At 44.1% G+C, this 16802-nt stretch overlaps 1 pseudogene; it reads right to left on the bottom strand.

Annotated features, from left to right (window-relative positions):
• Positions 1 to 275: 275 nt before the first annotated feature.
• Positions 276 to 16586, bottom strand: LOC109891837 (RCC1-like G exchanging factor-like protein; annotated as a pseudogene).
• Positions 16587 to 16802: the final 216 nt, after the last annotated feature.

The raw sequence follows: 16802 nt of genomic DNA, 5'->3' as shown, positions 1-16802 counted from the left end.
AGCAAGTCTTCGCAGCAATGTTCCAACGTCTAGTGGAAAGCATATGTACGTGTGTGTATAAAATATCAACAGTGACGGAAAATGCCAAATGTCCATGTGTAACGGATGTGAAACGGCTAGCTAGTTAGCGGTGGTGCGCGCAAAATAGCGTTTCAATCGATGACGTCACTTGCTCTGAGACCTTGAAGTAGTGGTTCCCCTTGCTCTGCAAGGGCCGCGGCTTTTGTGGAGCGATGGGTAACGATGCTTCGTGGGTGACTGTTGTTGATGTGTGCAGAGGGTCCCTGGTTCGCGCCCGGGTATGGGCGAGGGGATGGTCTAAAGTTATACTGTTACACATGGTTCTGGAGGGAGGTCTGACAACCCAGTCTCATTTCAGAACTTCTCTGCAGGAAAAAAAAATCCATGGCTCCAAGGAGTCCATTTTAGCCAGAATCGTGTCAGCCTTGAGCCAGCTAGTGCTGCTCCACTGATCTCCACATCATCCAACACTGACGTCAGATAAATACTGTATAGAGATTTGTGAAATACTTCAGACTCAGCCTCCATGTTATCCCAGCTGTGCTAGCTAGAGACACAGGGAGCAGCCTGAAGCTTTTGATGGCGGACACAGTCGCCTGATCCAGAGGTTCTCTACCACCCATGGAGGACAGCTGGCTCTGGGGTTCAGGCCTCCATTGGCGGCCTGGGGACATGAGGTGAACAGGGTGAATAAACAGGGATAGATCCCCTTCTTTGTTACGGGGAGGTGGGAGGGTGATGGGGAAGAGCAGAGCGTACTGGCTCTGTCCATGCCAGCTGGGGACACTCAGATGACAGACTTGACCAGCGCCACCATGTGGTCCACCCCGCATGCTACATCTATCACATGACCTGGCAACGTCACCTAAAATACATTGAATACAGTATGCCATAAAAATATTGCCGTATGACACACCTATGTAGCATTACACATACAAGGAGGTCTGTTGTAGTGTCTATCAATAACAAAAAAGAAGTTGGACTAAGTTGTTTGCATAAAACACCAATGTCAATTATCAATAACAACAAAGAAGTTGATAAGTAAACTATATTTATCTGGTCTCACCCGCCATGAGAAGTACTGGTCCAACTTCTTTGCAATACCAAGACATCCTCTCACATTCTTTCCCCAAATGAAGAGCTCACCCCGATCTGGATCAACACAAGCTCCATCAACACCGCCTGCCTGCACCATTACAATAGGCAGACATTCGACATATTTGATTTTATTACATCATCAAATGGCTTGAACTAAATAAATTGTAAACAATATGAAAACATACAAGAACATGAAAGGTTTCATATCTTGCATCATCCACTGAACAGTACAGCACCACATGACTAGTTCCTGGGTGAGAAGTCATACTTCCCATATGTCATCATATTCAGCTTGAATTGTAACATTATTGTTCTTGTGACTCTAAAGAGGGATTGTAGTTTTTTTGTCCAACATAACCAATTTCACATACTGAAAATCATGAGTTAACCCACATGTGACAGCAGCGAAATGGTTCAGTCCACAGTGGATGCTGTTTATTGTCACCGCAGGGTTAAACTCGGCGGAACCAAACAGTGTTGGAGGGACAAACTCAGGGGTTTGGGATTCAGAGAGATAGGGCCCTTTCCAAGAACGCTGTAGCCCCATACAAACACCTCACCTCTCTCTGCAGAGACAAACGTTGCCTTTACTGACACTACATATTATTTATTCAAAGGATATGAAAAAAATGTCTACTGAATGGGATGCTATGCTATAAAGCCCAGCAATATTACTTGTGCTTGGATGGTGGTGATGAAAGTGATCTATTATTTCACTGACAAGTTTCATTTTGGCTGATACCCCCCTTATGTTCACAGATCTGAAAGGACTCAATCAGTTTTAGCAATATGGTGATGCCAAACATGCCTTCCTATAGACTATTTAGAGATTCCACCATATTGCTTTCACATACCCAGTCTTCTCAGATTGGTAAATATGGAAGGGATAGGAGCAAAGGGAAGTGGCTATGGGCCAAAATGTAATGGGGCCTGGTACTCACCATTCCGAATGGCCACCTGTGTGCCTCCACAGGCCCTCTGGGTCACCTTGCCCACCACTTCAAAAGGAAGTAGTCAAGGGGAGTTAATCTGAGGAGAGAGGGAACATGAAGTAAGAACATGGACAAAAGACCACCCATAGAAAAATGATTAGAACATCTAATGGTACATATAGTATAGCCTGGTGGAACCAGACTGATCACTGCATTTTTTCACTTCACATATCAGTCTGGCATTCGTCCTCATTGAGACTGTTTGAGCCTACAGTGAGTATTTGGACCCCAACACATGTTTGGTTGTTTTGGCTCTGTACTGATACAATGACTATGAGGTTAAAGTCCAGAATGTCCGCTTTAATTTGTTTATTTATTATTTCATCCATATCGGGTGACAGAGATGTCGCTAGGCCTATTCATTAGCCTCCCTAAATAAATCAACATATCAGTCAATATATTCTCTCAGTGATTTCTTTTTTTTTCGTCAACCGTTCCATCGTATCTTAAACTTGTTACCGGGTGGGCACTAGGACCTGGGGGAGGCAGCTGCACGTGCTAGTGATTGTTAGGCCTAAGTTACTTGTAGCTAACATTATGGTTAACGTTAGCTACTTCTGTGGCTTGAGACGGCTAGCTAACAGTAAACGGACAGGAAAAGGCTCTGACAGGACGGATTCATGCAGATAGGCTACGATGTGCATTTGTGGTAAGTTAGAGCAGAGAGAGAAAGACTTTGGTCATAATCAAAGCTTTGTTAACCAATACATTTATATGTGAGGCTGCCTGTAAGTTACAGTGTAACAGACGTTGCGAGCTAGCTAACGTTAACGGTGTCTTTTAAATTCAGCATAAGTTATGTGGCGAGGATATGTAATTAACGTTGTATTAAATGTTGTTTTGCTATCTGTACCAAAATATAAATGAGACCGATGACGTAACATCATGCACATATCTTTTCATACTCAATTGCTTTCATTCAGTAGGCCATTGCAAAAAAAATATCAGTAGGTTTTTAAGGTCACATAGTGTTGATCACAATGTCATTCATTGTATTATCCTCAATTTCTCAACTGTAGGCTAGCTAACGACTGACGTTAGATAGATATACGGAAATGATTCAAGAGAGGCAGTGCCAGCAGCTCTGCCAAAGGCCAATCCGTTGAGAAATGAAGATTTTACCAATTCAAACAAACACATTAATACTTAAACTGATTAATCACCTATTAATCCTTGAGTTATTGTAAATCTGAGTTTAATAACAATACATGTCAAAACACAGCAGGCAAGATATCTTAAAGGGTCATGCAGAAAGAGAGGCTTCTGTGCAAGGCAGGGATCAACATGCAAGCTGTATAAATGAGAGAGAGCAAGCATGCCCAGAGAAATATGGACAAGAAACAGATCCAGAGAGGGAGGGACAACAAACAGATCCAGAGAGAGAGAGGGACAACAAACAGATCCAGAGAGAGAGAGGGACAACAAACAGATCCAGAGAGAGAGAGGGACAACAAACAGATCCAGAGAGAGAGATGGACAACAAACAGATTCAGAGAGAGAGAGAGGGACAACAAACAGATTCAGAGAGAGAGAGAGATGGACAACAAACAGATTCAGAGAGAGAGAGAGATGGACAACAAACAGATCCAGATAGAGAGGGACAACAAACAGTTCCAGAGAGGGAGAGGGACAACAAACAGATCCAGAGAAGGAGGGACAACAAACAGATCCAGAGAGAGAGGGAAAACAAACAGATCCAGAGAGAGAGGGAAAACAAACAGATCTAGAGAGGGAGGGACAACAAACAGATCCAGAGAGAGAGGGACAACAAACAGATCCAGAGAGAGAGGGACAACAAACAGATCTAGAGAGGGAGGGACAACAAACAGATCCAGAGAGAGAGGGACAACAAACAGATCCAGAGAGGGAGGTACAACAAACAGATCCAGAGAGGGGGGGACAACAAACAGATCCAGAAAGAGAGGGAGAACAAACAGATCCAGAGAGAGAGAGGGACAACAAACAGATCCAGAGAGAGAGGGACAACAAACAGATCCAGAGAGAGAGGGACAACAAACAGATCCAGAGAGAGAGGGACAACAAACAGATCCAGAAAGAGAGGGACAACAAACAGATCCAGAGAGAGAGGGAAAACAAACAGATCCAGAGAGAGAGAGGGACAACAAACAGATCCAGAGAGAGAGAGGGACAACAAACAGATCCAGAGAGAGAGAGGGACAACAAACAGATCCAGAGAGAGAGAGGGACAACAAACAGATCCAGAGAGAGAGAGAGGGACAAGAAACAGATCCAGAGAGAGAGAGAGGGACAACAAACAGATCCAGAGAGAGAGAGAGGGACAACAAACAGATCCAGAGAGAGAGAGGGACAACAAACAGATCCAGAGAGAGAGAGAGGGACAACAAACAGATCCAGAGAGAGAGAGAGGGACAACAAACAGATCCAGAGAGAGAGAGGGACAACAAACAGATCCAGAGAGAGAGAGAGGGACAAGAAACAGATCCAGAGAGAGAGAGGGACAACAAACAGATCCAGAGAGAGAGAGGGACAACAAACAGATCCAGAGAGAGAGAGGGACAACAAACAGATCCAGAGAGAGAGAGGGACAACAAACAGATCCAGAGAGGGAGAGGGACAACAAACAGATCCAGAGAGAGAGAGGGACAACAAACAGATCCAGAGAGAGAGGGACAACAAACAGATCCAGAGAGAGAGAGGGACAACAAACAGATCCAGAGAGGGAGAGGGACAACAAACAGATCCAGAGAGGGAGGGACAACAAACAGATAAGAGAGAGAGGGACAACAAACAGATCCAGAGAGGGAGGGACAACAAACAGATCCAGAGAGAGAGGGACAACAAACAGATCCAGAGAGAGAGGGACAACAAACAGATCCAGAGAGGGAGGGACAACAAACAGATCCAGAGAGAGAGGGAGAACAAACAGATACAGAGAGAGAGGGACAACAAACAGATCCAGAGAGAGAGGGACAACAAACAGATCCAGAGAGAGAGAGGGACAACAAACAGATCCAGATAGAGAGAGAGGGACAACAAACAGATCCAGAGAGAGAGAGGGACAACAAACAGATCCAGAGAGAGAGAGAGGGACAACAAACAGATCCAGAGAGAGAGAGAGGGACAACAAACAGATCCAGAGAGAGAGAGAGAGAGAGAGAGAGAGAGAGAGAGAGAGAGAGAGAGACAACAAACAGATCCAGAGAGAGAGAGAGGGACAACAAACAGATCCAGAGAGAGAGAGAGGGACAACAAACAGATCCAGAGAGAGAGAGGAACAACAAACAGATCCAGAGAGGGAGAGGGACAACAAACAGATCCAGAGAGGGAGAGGGACAACAAACAGATCCAGAGAGGGAGAGGGACAACAAACAGATCCAGAGAGGGAGGGACAACAAACAGATCCAGAGAGAGAGAGGGACAACAAACAGATCCAGAGAGAGAGAGGGACAAACAAACAGATCCAGAGAGAGAGAGGGACAAACAAACAGATCCAGAGAGAGAGAGGGACAACAAACAGTTCCAGAGAGGGAGAGGGACAACAAACAGATCCAGAGAGAGAGAGGGACAACAAACAGATCCAGAGAGGGAGGGACAACAAACAGATCCAGAGAGAGAGGGACAACAAACAGATCCAGAGAGAGAGGGACAACAAACAGATCCAGAGAGGGAGGGACAACAAACAGATCCAGAAAGAGAGGGAGAACAAACAGATCCAGAGAGAGAGGGACAACAAACAGATCCAGAGAGAGAGAGGGACAACAAACAGATCCAGAGAGAGAGGGACAACAAACAGATCTAGAGAGAGAGGGACAACAAACAGATCCAGAGAGGGAGGGACAACAAACAGATCCAGAGAGAGAGGGACAACAAACAGATCCAGAGAGAGAGGGACAACAAACAGATCCAGAGAGAGAGAGGGACAACAAACAGATCCAGAGAGAGAGAGGGACAACAAACAGATCCAGAGAGAGAGAGAGAGACAACAAACAGATCCAGAGAGAGAGACAACAAACAGATCCAGAGAGAGAGAGAGAGGGACAACAAACAGATCCAGAGAGAGAGAGGGACAACAAACAGATCCAGAGAGAGAGAGGGACAACAAACAGATCCAGAGAGAGAGAGAGACAACAAACAGATCCAGAGAGAGAGGGACAACAAACAGATCCAGAGAGAGAGAGGGACAACAAACAGATCCAGAGAGGGAGAGGGACAAACAAACAGATCCAGAGAGAGAGAGGGACAAACAAACAGATCCAGAGAGAGAGAGGGACAAACAAACAGATCCAGAGAGAGAGAGGGACAACAAACAGATCCAGAGAGAGAGGGACAACAAACAGATCCAGAGAGGGAGAGGGACAACAAACAGTTCCAGAGAGGGAGAGGGACAACAAACAGATCTAGAGAGGGAGGGACAAAAAAACAGATCAGAGAGAGAGGGACAACAAACAGATCCAGAGAGGGAGGGACAACAAACAGATCCAGAGAGAGAGGGACAACAAACAGATCCAGAGAGAGAGGGACAACAAACAGATCTAGAGAGGGAGGGACAACAAACAGATCCAGAGAGAGAGGGACAACAAACAGATCCAGAGAGGGAGGGACAACAAACAGATCCAGAGAGGGGGGGACAACAAACAGATCCAGAGAGAGAGGGACAACAAACAGATCCAGAGAGAGAGAGGGACAACAAACAGATCCAGAGAGGGAGAGGGACAACAAACAGATCCAGAGAGGGAGAGGGACAACAAACAGATCCAGATAGGGAGAGGGACAACAAACAGATCCAGAGAGGGAGGGACAACAAACAGATCCAGAGAGAGAGAGGGGGACAACAAACAGATCCATGGAGAGAGGGAGGGACAACAAACAGATCCAGAGAGGGAGAGGGACAACAAACAGATCCAGATAGGGAGAGGGACAACAAACAGATCCAGAGAGAGAGGGACAACAAACAGATCCAGAGAGAGAGGGACAACAAACAGATCTAGAGAGGGAGGGACAACAAACAGATCCAGAGAGAGAGAGGGGGACAACAAACAGATCCAGAGAGAGAGAGGGACAACAAACAGATCCAGAGAGGGAGGGACAACAAACAGATCCAGAGAGGGAGGGACAACAAACAGATCCAGAGAGGGAGGGACAACAAACAGATCCAGAGAGGGAGGGACAACAAACAGATCCAGAGAGAGAGGGACAACAAACAGATCTAGAGAGGGAGGGACAACAAACAGATCCAGAGAGAGAGAGGGGGACAACAAACAGATCCAGAGAGAGAGGGACAACAAACAGATCCAGAGAGGGAGGGAGAACAAACAGATCCAGAGAAAGAAAGTAATTCAGCCGCTGCAGCAACTTCTTCCAGAAATGAGAGCAATTTAGGTGACAAGGGCACTGGGCCCAGACAAGTGAAGCTGAATAGCTACCCACATGAACGTTTCGGCACACAGAAAAGGGCATTTCAGCACTGCTGGTTTGAGAAATACAATAGGGTCGATTACACTGTCCACAAAAATGCAGCTTTCTGCTTTCCATGTAGTTTTTGGCAAAAAACATTACATTTGATTATGTTGTCAGTAATGGCTGCAAAAATGGGAAAAAAAGCACTGTTTATCTTTGGTAAACTTGAGATGGCACAAACATAAAGAGACAGGATTGTGACATGGCAAAGCTACCAGGCAACTAGCAATCATGGGAACATTGCTCAGATTTTAACATCTGCCCCTGCTAGTGATATTGCAGAGAGAAGGGAGTATCTGAGGAGAATTGTTGCTGTCAACTCAATGTTAGGAAGACACGGACTCACTTTCTGTGCAAATGATGAATCTAGTGAAGGCACAAATAGAGTGTACTTTCTTGAATGTATGGAGCTTTTGGAGGAGTTTGACCCTTCCCTGCAAAGGTACAATACTCCATCAAATGCGACGTCTCTCTCTCCAGAATCTCAGAATGACATGTTCGAATGCTGTGCTCAAGAGACAGAGACGGACACCATGGTCTCTGAGATGTCAAAGTCTGGAATGTATACCATTATGGCGGATGAGGCCATGGATGGGGAGTCTGAACAGTTGGCTCTGTGTGTTAGGTATGTGCCACAGAGGGGACAGCTAAGGAGCGTTTACTAACACTAGCAGAAATCAAGTAATTTGATGCCCAATCGATAGCAAATGAGTTGCAACAGTAGCTTCAAATAAGAAGGGTAGCAGGCCTAAAGTACATTGCACAGACCTCTGATGGTGCAGCTGTCATGAGCGTGTCCAAAGGAGGTGTGCAAGCGCATTTCAGAGTGCTGCATCCGGAGGCAAATTATGTACAATGCTCATGAGCTACATTTGGTGTTGTGTCGTACTTGCAGGGCTATTCCGGAGGCTGCTGAGTTTCTCAGTTTCTTGGAGAATGTGTATTCGTTTTTTCAGTACATCCCTAGTTAACCACCACAAGTTCAAAGAAGCTCAGTCCAAACTTGGAATAGCATCAGCTGAACTTGTACAGCTCTCAAACACTCGCTGGGCATGCCAGCTGCGGTCCATAAATACAGTCATGGACACTAACTGCTATTTTTGATTGTCTATCTGCCATTGGATCCCCCATGGCTGTTGGTCTGAGAGCAAAGCTTCATAAGTTCTCCACTGTGTATTTGCTACTGATGTTTCAGTGCCTTCTTTTTATAACCGAGGGACGACACAAGTTCCTCCAGAAAGAGACTGTGGACCTGGCAGAAGCTTGTTTTTGTCATACAAGCTGTATGTGACACACTGATAGGCAAACGCACAGATGCATTTGCCACAGAACTTTATGACAGAACCAAAACCCTCTGTGAAATTCACAACATTTTAGAGGCAGATGCAGCAAGAAAGCACAAACAAAGGAAAATGTGAGATTTTGTGGTGGAGACGCCCTTGGGTTTAGGCACAGAATTGTCAAGTTCCCAAATGATGAAAACAGAGTTGTTGCTTGGACAGGATGGTTTCTGGGCTTGACCAGTGATTCTCAACTGTAGATGAAGGTCTGCTCAAAGGCATACAGGCATGCAGCCCCAACTCAAAACACTTCCTAGATACATCATGCTTAACTGAGTTTTCCAAGCACTACGGTATTGATGTTAAAACAGAAGAGATGTTGGGGGCCAGAAACTTTCTTGTCCGGAAAAGAGAGGCTGGATGTCCTCCCAAAGATATGCTTGCTCTGCATAACCTCCTGGACGATGATGTTTCCTTCTCTGAAGTAAATCATTCAGGTTGCCTTACAATTCCTGTGAGCAGCTGCTCCTGTGAAAAGTCCTTTAGTGCACTGCGCCAGCTGCACTCCTGGTTGCGTAAGACAATGGGTCAGAAAAGGCATGCAAGTAGTGATGCACCGATATGACATTTTTGACCGATACCGATATCCAATATTTTCCTTGTCTTAGCTGCCTTTTAAGCATTCTAGTACAGTTAAATATTTAACACACACACGTGTGCAGTCTAAGGCACTGTCTCTCAGTGCAAGAGGCGTCACTACAGTCCCTGGTTCGAATCCAGGCTGTATCACATCCAACCGTGATTGGGAGTCCCATAGTGCGGCGCACAATTGGCCTAGCGTTGTCCGGGTTTGGCTGGGGTAGGCCGTCATTGTAAATAAGAATTTGTTCTTAACTGACTTGCCTAGTTAAAAATAAAAGGTTACACACACACACATACACACACACAGCCCAAAAAGTTATTTTGTTGCCATTTACATATGTCCCCATTACCAGTAAAGCATAATCAAAACCTATTTCTTTCACTTACTTGCTGTGCTGTTACATTGTTCATTTGTTCAGTCGTTTCATTCTCAACCAGGATTTCTGTGGAACGCCGTTTGGGTATTTGCGTTTCAAAAAAGATACACATCAAATAACACTATTTGATGTGGCAAATAAGTATGTTGACGAATCAGGACCTGAATATGACTGCATGTCACATAATAATTTAAAGCGTTCATAAATGTTTTATGTAGTTATTACACATTGATTACACTATCACTCATATTTCATATGTCAAAACGATTCATTGATACATATGCTATGATGCTGGTAAAGTTGTCTCGTGCACCTACAGTGCTGGTCATTAAAAAAAGCTAGCTAGCTCATCAATAGTTAGCCTTCAAAATGAAAGTATGGCACAATTCTACTATTTGTATTCATTTGCATCACTGTCAATTATATACTTTTATTTTGAAGGCAAACTGCAAATTCCACTATTTCGCCTAATCCTTATTGTGGCTAGCTTCACAACACATATCCCAGTCCGATCGAGCCTCACTAGCCAGATGAAGCTAGTTGGCTGCTTATAACGTTAGCTTTTGGCAACAGGGTTAAGTAGCTGGCTAGCTATTTATTTTCATGAACTGAAGTTAAATTTCAATAGGAGAACAACAAGAGGCAACCTAGCTAATATTTACTCACAAGGATTATTAAATCATTCCTAAGAATAATTATAAATTACTGCAGTTTCTTCTGGTCATTGTTTTCAGGCTGGTTGTATTGGTGCTAAGCTAGGTAAAGTTACTAGCGGTTACTACTAGAAGTTGCGGTTGAACAAACAATGCTTTATTACCAACGCGGTATTGTAAACTCATCGTTCGTGGCCCGGTGTTTGCTTGTTTGCAGACATTTTTGTACAGTTTTGACACTGCTACTGTATCTTTTTTGACGCTATTACTGTGTAACTCCAGTAGGGCAACATCTGAAAAATGGCTCACTTGGTAGTGTGTACCGGTGCCCGACCAGTCGGCGAAAACCAACATCACCCACGACAGAGTATGTTGGCATTAATGGATTTCGCCTTTGAGTTGAGTCAATTACATTTTCTGACTCTTTCAAATGACTGCTCGACTTGTTGACTGCTCGATCCACACAGCAGACGTTGTGGGCTAGGTTAGGAATGCTGTGTTGTAGGTGTAGTGCAACATTTTACGTGGCATCATTACATTATGTACCTACGTTATATAGGTATGTCAGCTTTGACATGGTTTTGCACATCGGCGTTAAACATGACATCGGCCGATACTGATGTTGGCATTTTTAGCTAATATCGTCTGATTCCCGATAAGTTCACCGATATATTGTGCATCCCTACTTGCAAGTCTTGCAGCCATGTCTATTGAGGCTGAAGTGCTTGGGCCACTAAGCCACAATAATGTCATTGACCACTTTGCCATCTTTAAAAATAGGAGAGACACTCTGATGAGTCCACCCACAAAATAAGCATCAAGAGGTAAGCAGGAGGAGCAGTTGTGTAATATATGTTGTAATATTTGTTGGGATCTTACTCAGATTTTATTCCTAATTATTTTTCAAATGTTCAATTTTATTCAGCTTATTAGTTTAATTTAGTTTTGTCCCATTATGGATGACACGGTTTAAGATGTTCCATGTGTCTGAATTATTGGGTTCATTTTGAGCAAAATTAACAAAAGAGTGAAACTTAAATAAAGATTTTTTTCTAATGGTATAATATGGTATATCTCTCTCTCTCTCTCTCTCGCTCACTCAATAAAATCCCAAAAGTATTTTGGTAACATTGTACAGCCATTTTTGTGCGTTTGTGCGTTGGTTTTGAATGGATGGGGACAGAGTGGACTTTAATTTCTTTTTTTGGATAGAATTTAAGTAAGTCATATTAGATCAGTATCTAACACAAACTATGAGGCAGGTATACTTTTGAACAACCTTGACCAAAAATAACCTTATTTTGATCGATTTTACACCCGTTGTTACTCTAAAAATACATGAAGAAAATATGCCCAGACCCCCCTAATAGAGGCTTAGGCCCCCTATCCATGAATCTCTAGTGACATCCCAGTCGGGTGAACTGTTTATAAATTACAGCAAATTACAGGGGGCATACACCTTGCCCGTTTCAGTCAGGAACAGACTGTGGTCCTGCCCGCACACCACCTACAGGACAGACATGGCATCTGTAGGTTCTAGTCACCAATAACAGTCACAAAATGCATTTTCGCTCCAGGGTGAAGTTTTCCCTATGTTCAGTTCTAGGATCAGCATTCCCTACTCCAATCCTAACCTTAATCATTTAAAAAAAAATGTAGCCTTTATTTAAATCAGGGTCATTGAGAAACATTCTGGGGCGGCAGGGTAGCCTAGTGGTTAGAGCGTTGGACTAGTAACCAAAAGGTTGCATGTTCAAATCCCCGAGCTGACAAGGTACAAATCTGTCGTTCTGCCCCTGAACAGGCAGTTAACCCACTGTTCCTAGGCCGTCATTGAAAATAAGAATTTGTTCTTAACTGACTTGCCTAGTAAAATATACATATATATTTTTTTATTCTCTTTCACAATAACAACCTGACCAAGATGGAGCAATAATGGCTGAGGTGTCTCACTGTCCCCGATACACAAAACAGACTAAACACAGCTGGGTCACTGGGCTGTAAAAGCCTTCCATCTTGTGAATGATGTGACTGGCACTGCAATGGAGAGAGGTAAAAAGAGAGAGGGAGAACAGCCAACAATCAACTATTCAAGGAGGCCGGTCTGTCCAGAAAAGGTCACCTCTGCCCATCCAACCCCATCGGACATTTTGCATAAAGACCCAAGTCCCCACGCCTAATGTCCCATACAAACAGCCCAAGAACGTACTAATCAGGAAAGGCATTCACTCTAAGTAGACTTCTAAAGAGGCCGTATGTATCATGCGTCTCAGAGTAGGAGTGCTGATCTAGGATCAGTCATTCGGCAGAACAGCACAGTCTGAAATTCCTGGAGAGTGAATACATTTCCAGCCTGCATAGATTTGACACTGTGAGTCATTAGCATGACTCAACATACACCCGGCCGTGTTGCATGACAACGGCAGAGGCAGACTTTCCTTTGCATTTTGAGCATTGTTTGAGCCTGATCAACTGCGTCAGTAATATGGTGTGTAAACAATTCATAGCAGAATGTGTGTGTGTGTGTGTGTGGTACCTGTAGATTTCATCTTCAGCAATCTTCCTCCCACACTGGCCATAGGCATTGTTCCCCAGACTGAACACTGATGTGGGAGAGAGAGAGAGAGAGAGAACGAAAGAGAGACATGAAACATGTGGGGGGGATGATCCATATGCTTAGATTGTCAGTAAAATGGAGCACAGTGCAGCATCAGACAGGACCTATGCTTTCTGCACTGATGGTAATGCCACTCATTTCAGCTGCATTGTATAACTGCAATACTGTGTCTGTAAAACTAACGGTGGCACTTTAATTTAAAGTAGAGAAATGACAAGGTATTTTCTTAGAAAAGGTATAAATAACACAGTATTAATCTATGCATTATATGTTTGTTTCTTTGGGATGAAATAAAACAAGGAAAACAGGGCACCAATAGGTACCAGGTAAGTTAACAATTATTAGATTACTATATATAGTACCTCAAAGTCCTGATTGTTACCACATACTTTCCTAGTAAATATCAGCGGAAAGAGTACCGTATACTTAAGTCCCAAAAAATAATCGTAAAAGCAACTATAACGCCCTTTTTGCCGATCATTGGCTCTAACATATTTATGCAAATTGCATAAGCGAAGGTCGGGATTCAAATTACAAATTGACTGAAAATAGCAGGAAGGATCAACATCAATATTTTCAACACTTAAGGGACCACATGTGGACCACATGTTGATATCTTAACATTACTGGGTTGACCTGGTCAGTTATAGGAGTGCCCTGGCTTGCATCCATGAGCAGTAATTTTAACTAATTAGAATAGAATAACGTTTATTGTCCATGTCGCCACGAACAATGGAAATGTGTCTTCAATGGAAATGCTCTGTTCTCAATCCCCCCTTGACATATAGTTGAGACGAGCACAGGGTCAAGCTGCGGGGCCCCTGGATGGAGAGCAAGTTGTTGGGTTAAGGGCCTTGCTCAAGGTCCCAACGGTAGGGAAATGTCTTAAGGATGTGAACCCATCAGTCCTCCAACTGCCAGATCAATTCCCCCTTATTTTTCCTAGTTTTTGGGTAATATTTTCATCCAAATATTTTTTTTTGCAAAAAAGCACACACAGTGAGCAAAATAACCCCAAATAGACAGGATAGCACATTATTCAAGGTATAAATTATAATCTCGGAACCTATATCTTGCGCTAGCTATTTTAGTTGATTTTCATTACCTTACATTTATGTGAATGTCTCACGAGAGCTTATCCAAAACAAGTTTACTTAGATTCCTGTTAAATAAAAAAAACCCTCCTCAGGTATATCATAAAAGGAAGGTGTAACCTGTGTTGCTGCCAGCCGCGACCGGGAGACCCATGAGGCAGGGCACAATTGGCCCAGCGTCTTCCGGGTTAGGGAGGGTTTGGCTGGTAGGGATGTCCTTGTCCCATCGCGCTCTAGCGACTCCTGTGGTGGGCTGGGTGCAGTGCACACTGACACGGTCTCTAGGTGTACGGTGTTTCCTCCAACACATTGGTGCGGCTGGCTTCCGGGTTAAGCGACCATTGTGTTAAGAAGATGTGCGACTTGGCGGGTCGTGTTTCGGAGGATGCACGACTCTCGACCTTCGCCTCTCTTGAGTCCGTACAACGGGACAAGACTAACTATCAATTGGACATCACGAAATTGCGGAGAAAAGGGGTAAAACAAAAAAAAGAAAAGGAAGGTGTAACAAATCGTTGTTGCTCAAAGTATTGTGAGTTATATGGGCATTTTCGTAACAGTTCAGTGCCATTTTACATGAGGAAAATAAAATGTCACCCTCTGTGCCGTCTCTTACCTCCCTCTGAGTCGGTGAGAACTAGGGAGTGGGCACGGCAATGTGCCACCTACACAACCCTGTTCTCCTGGGCCTGGCCAGGGGGAGAGGCACCGGGGAGAGCTCCAGCACATAGTCATAGCTCTTATCTAGAGTGAACACTAGGAGATTTATACATCACTGGGACGGTTTGACACTAGCCCTGGTCCCAGATTTGTTTGCGCTCTTGCAAACACCATTAATGTCATTTTCCAGCCTTGGCAAGAGAACAGAGACAGACTGGCAGTCAGGCTATTCTGACGCATACCATTTGCTCGTTCACAGGTATCAGCTCAGGGCAGGCGCTGCACAAATTCATCTGAATATTAGCAGCTGATGGGACTCTACATCATATAGACTCGAGATTGGTGAAAGTGTGCAGCAGTCGTTGAAAACATACACCCATCATCGAGAAAATTATGCACATCCTCCAATATTTCTTGGTTGACAAGCTGGTCCACTTTTATGGATGAATCGGTTAAAGCTGCAGTCTTGATGCAAAAAACAAACTGCAGTCCCCGCCACTTGGTTTGCTATAAAGCTGAGGGATGTACAATGTTTATAAGCAACAGAGTTAAACAACATTTTTGGAAAAGGTAGTTGTATTAAACTCATGAAGCATCTATGTTATTTTATTAATCAATCAATGAGTGTATATTATTATTTGAAACAGCAAGATCCCAGATTGTGCCTTTAAATAAAGACTATTGACTATTGACTATTACGGCAGCCTTGCTGGGTGCGTTGGAGGCCCAGCTGGGGGGCCCAGCTGGGAGTCTCTGTGGAGGACCATTCCCCACACCTTTGTGAGGTCCTTGGTGGAGGAGGAGAGAAGTGTGAAGACGTACCCACAGGCTTCAGAGGAGATCTGAGGAGACGGACCAGCTCGGGAGTCAGTCACTCACTGTCTGTCAGTCAGTGTCATCTATTCAAGTACATAAATTGTGTTTTCAACAGTTCGCATATCATGTTAGAAACGGAATGCATGTATGGCAAATATGTGTACCTGCCATGGGTACAGATGCATTGCCTAGAGAATGAGTACATATGGGGCCAAAACGCAGTGCTGTCAAGTAGTAGTAGTCAGGCAGTGGTTAGGTCACCAACTCTGGTCCTTGAGACCTGGGTGTGCAGGCTTTTGCTCCAGCCCAGTACTAACACAACTGATTTAGCCAATTGACTGCTCATCAAGACCTCAATTAGCTGAATCGGGATCTTGTTCAGTAGCCACAAAAAAGGAGAAAACACTTTGATAAGAGAAGTAGCCTACTACCTGAACTTGTCCAAGAAGAAGTCTTGCAATGCAAAACATTTTGTGCCCCAGCCCTACCGAACAAACACGCCCCGAGTGTAGACCAACTGGCCTGGAACAAAATCTGTTGGCATAAATTGCAAAGAAACATGTCTGTGTGTCAGTTAAGTGTTTCTGTGGTTAAAGAGAGACATTACCTGCTGCTCTGTCTCTAGGCGGTAAGATGTGAGCTGGTATTTCCTGGGCTTTTTTCTGCCACTGTCCGGAACCTCAAATCTGGGAATGCCCAGGGCTCCAGTGTAGCTAAAACCCCATACGAACACTTTGTGGTTGGGCTTTCTCAGCTTCCCCACATACTGAAGCACTAGACCCTCGTTCTTTCGCTCCCGAGACCTGGAGACAATGGTGGGGGTTGCATATTCCTGAGCTCCAAGTGCTAACCTGTGTCGGGCATACACTCGAAGGCACGCCAATGACATCACCTCTCAGCCACCTGAGAAATCATGAAACAGAACACATAATAAGCCAGATATTGGGTTGTCATTGGAAATGTTTTCAGAGAGGAGAGAAAGAGTCTTGCTAGAATCAGAATTGTGTAAGTGGGGTTTAGCTCTATAGTACTAATGTGCACAAAATATATCATTTCAAAGAGTTAATACAGCCATTTTGAAACTAGCTAAATAACCAAGGTAAACATTGGCAA

Source organism: Oncorhynchus kisutch, linkage group LG6, assembly GCF_002021735.2.
Source record: "Oncorhynchus kisutch isolate 150728-3 linkage group LG6, Okis_V2, whole genome shotgun sequence".
Lineage (NCBI taxonomy): Eukaryota > Metazoa > Chordata > Actinopteri > Salmoniformes > Salmonidae > Oncorhynchus > Oncorhynchus kisutch.
Note: the sequence above shows the minus strand (reverse complement) of the source record. Positions and strands in the feature narration are given on the sequence as shown.